Source organism: Eretmochelys imbricata, chromosome 20 (assembly GCF_965152235.1).
Source record: "Eretmochelys imbricata isolate rEreImb1 chromosome 20, rEreImb1.hap1, whole genome shotgun sequence".
NCBI lineage: Eukaryota > Metazoa > Chordata > Testudines > Cheloniidae > Eretmochelys > Eretmochelys imbricata.
Window position 1 is genome coordinate 2735075 of NC_135591.1, and position 6172 is coordinate 2741246.

Sequence of the window (6172 nt, forward strand, 5' to 3'; positions counted from 1 at the left end):
TACCCCAGGAATGGACTGCTCCAGAGCCCTAGGCAGAGTAAAGCGCGTGGGGCGTGCAAGGATGAGCGTGCCTGGGCAAGGGCTGTGTGTGTGTGCGTGCTGGGAGAGGTGAGTGTGCAAGGGGAGGTGAGCGTGCAAGGAGAACGGTGGGGTGTGTGCAAGGTTTTTTTACTAGGAAAGATGACCGTGCAAGGGGTATGTGCTGTGATAGGCAATTGTATAAGAGGAGATGAGTGTGCAAGTGTTGTGTCCTAGGAGATGTGTGTGTGCCAGGAGATATGTGTGTGCAATGAGGAGGATGTGAGTGCAAGGGGTTTGACTGTGAAGGGAGAATGTGCTGTGGGAGATAAGTGTGCAAGGAGAGTTTGCCAGGAGGGGTGAGGTTTACACCTGCGGGAATTCTGCACCAAAAAAAATTAAAATGCAGGGCACAATAGTTTACAATTCTGCATATTTTATTTATCAATAAATAAATGTGGAGCCTCCCGTGTGGCAGTGGTAGGTAAGTGTGCAAGAGGAGATGAGTGTGCAAGGAGAAGGGCCACTGGCTGCACAGAGGTGGCAAATCACCCTATAGTCCCCCCCACGCACACACATGGACTCAGTGGTGAGGCTGCACCTGGCCTTGACACCCCCCACGGGGCCCTGCCCCTCTGTGCCAGGTGCACCAAGATAGCAAAGGAGTGGGACAGAGTCTTGCACACAAGCCCAGCCCTGGCCCCTGATCTAGGTGTGGGGCAGGCAGGCTCAGCCCAGCAAGATCCAAGTGTGGAGGGGCTTAGTGTGGGGGGATCCAGGCGTGGGGTGAGAGGGTTCTGGGTGAGGCAATTTGTGTGCGGGCAGCTCTTTGGGGGGTTCGGGCGCGGGGGAGATCTGGATGCACAGGGGCTCATTAGAGGGTTCCAGGTGCAAGAGGAATGGGACTCTGCGGAGGGGTCCAAGTGAAGGTGTTTGGAGCTCAGCGGGGGGAGGTCTGGGTGTGAAGGGCTCTGCGCAGGGGGGGTGTCTGGGTGTGGAGGGCTCAGTGGGAGGGGTCCAGGTGTTGTGAGACTCGGGCTTGGTGTGGTGGAAATCTGGATGCAGTTGGTTGGGCCTCAGTGGGGTGTGGGTTCAGTTATGGGAGTGATCCAGATGCAGGGGGCAGGCTCATCACGATGGGGGTTTGAGTGCGGGGGGCTTAGTGGCGATTGGTCTGGGTGCAGGGGTCGGGGTCCTGATGCAGGGGGGTGGGACTCAGCGGTGGGGTCTGGGCGCAGAGGGACTCTGGATGGGGTGAGGATCAGTGAGGTGAGGGTTCGGGTGCAGGAGGCTCAGTGGGGAGTCCTGGGTGTGGGGAATCTGGGTATGGGGGGGTCTGGATGCATGAGGGCTGGGCAGACAGGGTGCACTCCCTGTATGGTGACCTCTTCCCCCGCAACTGAGGAGCGATGTGGGCAGGAAGCAGGTGCAGGGGTTGGAGCTTCCTGTAGCCGGGGGAGGTTTCTGGGGGTGGGTCTGACCCGGCCCGACCACTCCTTGCAGGGGAAGAAGAAGTCCCGTTCACCCCCGGCCTAGCCAGGACTAGCAGCTGAGCCCAGCACAGGATAGGAGCCACCAGCAGGGGTGTCCCCATCCCTGCCCCCCTGCAGTGATTTACCTCTGTGCTAGCTGCTCCGGGCACCCAAAATGTTGCACTCGCTCTGCTGGGGAGGGGCACATGACCGCTCTTGCGGCTTCCCTTTGCATCCCCGTCAGAAAGGCACTTTTCTGCGGAGAAGCAAAGCAATCTGCAGGGGGACATGAATTCTGCGTATGCGCAGTGGCACAGAATTCCCAAAGGAGTAACCCAGTAGCTATCTATGGTATTTATCTGGCCCCCCACCACTACCCATAGTATCTTTAAAGCATTGGTCATTGCAAATGCCCCTGTAAAGTGGGGCAGGGCTGTTATCCCAGATGTGAAATTGAGGCACAGAGATGCTAAGGCCCAGATTGCCCAAGGTATTTAGGCACCTAACTTCCATTTTGCTGGTGCAAAACCCAGAGGGAAGGTGATGGGAGGAGAGTGGGCAGCTGGACCCCTATAGCCTGGGGTGTGGCTTGACCAGTGCAGGGGGGGCGGGTGTCATTCTTTCCACATGGCACTTTTATTCCCTGTTTTGTTTTGTTTTTTCAGTTCATTCTTTTTTATTTGAAAAGGAAACTGAACAAACACAAGCCCCGCTGGCAGGAAGCCGAGCTCAGAGCATTCCCAGTGCTGCCCCTTCTGGCTCTGGGAGCTTGGCCGGTGTTGGGGTGGGTGGGCAGGGATGCCCTGGGATGAAATGCGGTGCTATGGCTTTAAGGGATCAGACCACTGCATGCACATGGGTCTAAATGGAGCCCAGTAGTCCCCTTGCTCTCTCCCTCCCCCACAAAGCCATGCTGAGGGGGGAGAGGGCCAGGGGCAAGTCCTTCAGCGTGTCACTCACGCCAGCCCGCCTCCCCGTGTGTAACTCCCCCCCCCACCCATGCTTTATGCCTGGGCCCGATTCTCACCCTGCCCTGCCCCTTGTGTCGATCTCTGGACCCATGCAAAATTGGGCATGCAAAACTGTCGCATGCCCATTTGGAGCCGGTTGGGGATGCACTGGGAGCTGGGGACTGGCATGGAAAGGGTTAAAGGAGGAGGAGGTTTCTGCGGGACCCCTTAGCAGGGACCCCAGCTCCAGCAGTCTGCAGGACAATCTGCCTGGGGCTTGTCACCCTGGAGGTGGGGTCTAGTGTCAAGCCCAGCATCCCCCCGCCCCCACCACCCAGTCTTGTGCAGGGAGGGAGCAGCTGCAGCCCTATGGGGCTCCCCCCCCACCCCCAGCCATGCTATTGTTGCAGCCCCAATTCCAGAGCACCAGGTACAGACGCTACCGGCTGCCCTAACTCCCGCAGGGGCTGACTGACCGAGGAGACCTGTTTCTGCCTTGGATTTGCTCAGTGGAGCTACTCCAGATGCACACTGGTAAAAGCAGGATCCGGCCCAGCTCTGCTAGGATCCACAGCCCCTTTCCCTCAGGCCAGGCCAGGCCTTGGAGAGACCTGAGTCCCGACTGGCATTGAAACTATAACTCATTCCAGCCTTGCAATGGACAGGGCCGTTCTAGGGTCAGCGTTTTAAAGGCAGCTGCGCCCATTTGCCCCGAGTGTGGATTCAAGGCCCCTGGCTCCTCATTGACCCAGCCCCGTGACCCAGCGCGAAGCATCCAATCCGGCCTAGGAACGGCCACACTGGGGCAGAGCAATGCTCCATCCAGTCCAGTGTCCTGCCTCTGCCCGTGGCCGGTGCCAGCCGCTTCAGCGGGCGTGAACAGAACAGGGCAATTTTGACTGATCCATCCCTCGTCAGCCAGTCCCAGCTTCTGGCAGTCAGAGCTGATACCCGGAACATATGGGCTTGTGTCCCTGATGTTTTTGGCTCATAGCCACTGATGTATCATTCCTCCGCGAACATTTGTAAGTGCCCCACAAGACACAGGCCTCGGGCAGGGTGGCACCTGGCAGCCGGAGGGAACCCCCAGGTCTTTGTCTCTGTCCAGCTGCCTCACTAAGGAATCCCAACGGTGCCCTGTCTCGTCTCTGCCACTAAGGGGCGCTGCAGCCGTGGTTCCAGGGGCAGGTGGGGTTTGGGCGCCTCAGGAGGGCATTAGAGCCAGCAGGACCCCAGGGCAGGGTGAAAGCCACGCCCGGTAAGACAAAGCACAGGAGATGCAGGCAGAGGGGCGGGTGCCCATGGAGAGCGAGCGGGGCTGGGCGTGGGAAGACGGAGGTATACGAAGCACGCGAGAAACCAGCTCATCCAGCCCGTGCTGAGGCAGGGCCCAGTGACCCTAGAGACCTGCCCTGACAGGTGCGTGTCCCACCTGTGCTTAAAAGCCTCCAGTGATGGGGATTCCCCAGCCTCTCTGCAAGCCGGTTCCAGAGAGTTGGAAAACTTTTCCTACTATCTGCCCTAAATCGCCCGTGCTGCAGATTGAGCCCCTTGCTTCTTGTCCTGCCTTTGGCGGACGTGGAGATCCCCAGGCTCGGCAGAACAGTCCTGAAAAAAACGTACCAGCTCCCACCTCGGTGGACTTTTCTCAAGATCAAACCCGGAGTTTTAACCTTTCCTCGTAGATCTGGGTTTCTAACCCTTGGCTCAGTTTTGCTGCTCTCCCTGGACTCACTCTAGTTTGTCCACAGACGAGGCTCCTGTTAACACACCCGAGTGACAATCGCCTTTTCCGCAGCGGCATCCCACCGCTGGCTCACCTTCGACCTGTGACCCCCACGCCCGTCCAGCCGCCAAGTCCCCTTTCGTAGCGGTGTGTTCGATTTCTCCTCCTTTGCCCTTGTCTTTGTGGAATTTCATCTTGTTCTCAGCCCAGTCCTCCGACGTCTCGAGCTCAGTTTGAATTGCAGCCCCAGCCTTGCCGCCCCCCGCCCCCAGCTTGGAGTTGTTGGCAGATTTAATAAGCACACTCTCTGCCCCATTATCCAAGCCGTTCATGAAAATATTGACAAGGACTAGAGCCAGGACTGGCCCCAGCGGGACCCCCTAGCTGCGCCCCCCAGCGAACCATTGATGTCTACTCTCCGGGGCCTGTCTGTCTTTTGTCTGGTAGTTTCATGTTGACCACTGCTCCCTAGGCTGCTCACGAGAATGTCACATGGGACTGCGTCAAAAGCTTTACTCCAGACAAGATATATCACATCTGCTGCTTCCCCCACCCACTCAGCCTGTCGCTACGACTGTTTGGGCTCCTTGTACCGTCGCTCCTGCAGGTTTCCTACAGCGTGCAGAGCTGGAGTAAGGGGTGGCGGCTGGGGGAATCAGCAGGGCTGGGACACAGAGCCCCCAAAAGGTCTGTTTGCTCAAGGGGGCTGTGGGCAGCGTGGGGAGGGGCAGAGCTAGCAGCCCTCCTCGGTGTCAGGGTTTTACGGACACACACCCTGTGAGGTAGGGACGTAGCCTTAATCTCCGGTTACTGGTCGGGGAAACTGAGGCATCGAAAGGGCGCTGGCCAGGCCCACCGTGAGATAGCAGCACAGCTGGGAACAGAACCCAAACTGTTCACACAGCGGAACACTTAAAGGGAAGTGCATGCTTTTCACGCCACTTCTGGCAGGCCAGGGTCTGAGCCCCCTTCCCTCCCCGCCGGCAGGGACTAAGCCCACCTCCTCCCCCAGCATCGTCCCCATTTAACAGGCAGGGACAGTGACTGGGGGGCGGCAAAGTGACTGGCCCAAGGCTGCAGAACAGAATTGGGGCAGAGCTGGGGTTCGGCCTTCACAGATCCCGGCTCCAAGCTCAGTTTGAAGGCTCCTCCCGACAGACTGCTGAACAAAGGTTCCCAACCCAACCCGGGGAGGCCGGGCAGTGTTCTTATCCCCATTGACAGAGGGGGAAACTGAGGCACAGGAGGGGCCTGACTCACCCAAGGGCAACAAGAGAGCTGGGCATAGAACTCAGGAGTCCTGACTCCCAGCCCCCCCCTGCTGTAACCACTAGACCCCACTCCCTTGCCAGAACCAGGGAGAGAACTCCCAGCTCCCACCCCACATTAACCCAGTAGACCTCAATCCCCTTACTCAGTTGGGAATAGAACCCAGGAGTCCTGACATCCAGCCCCCCCTGCTCTAACCGCTAGATTATACTGCCTCCAAAGAGGGGTTTTTTTGTGGGGGTGGAGAATTAAATTCACTGACAGGATTGACACACGGGGGGGGGGGCAAGTAAGGGAAACCGGGAGGGGGGCATAGATGTAGTTTAACCCTTTCCTTCCCCCTCCCCTGGTCGCACACACAAAAGCACCCACACACGGGGGCAGTTCTGGACACTGGGGGCAGTTCCATGGGGGGGGGGCATCCCCAGCACCAAGTACAATTATTTCCAAGGTTTTATCACAGCAAAAAAAAAAAAAAAAAAGAGAATTAAATTAAAAAAACAACAACAACAAAGAGATACCAGACCCCCTCCCTGCTGCCCGCCCCCCGGGTCCCCCGGACCCCCTTTGCCGTCCGTGAGCGAGCGCAGCACATTCGGTCCCTTCCATCTCCCCTCCGCTGTGATTCCTACCGGCCAGTCAGAACTACAGTCCGGATACTGGGCCAGGCTTTGCCGCCGGTTCCGTCCCCGCCCCGGGGGCGCAGCGTGTCTGGGGGGCGCTGCCCGGGCTCCTCT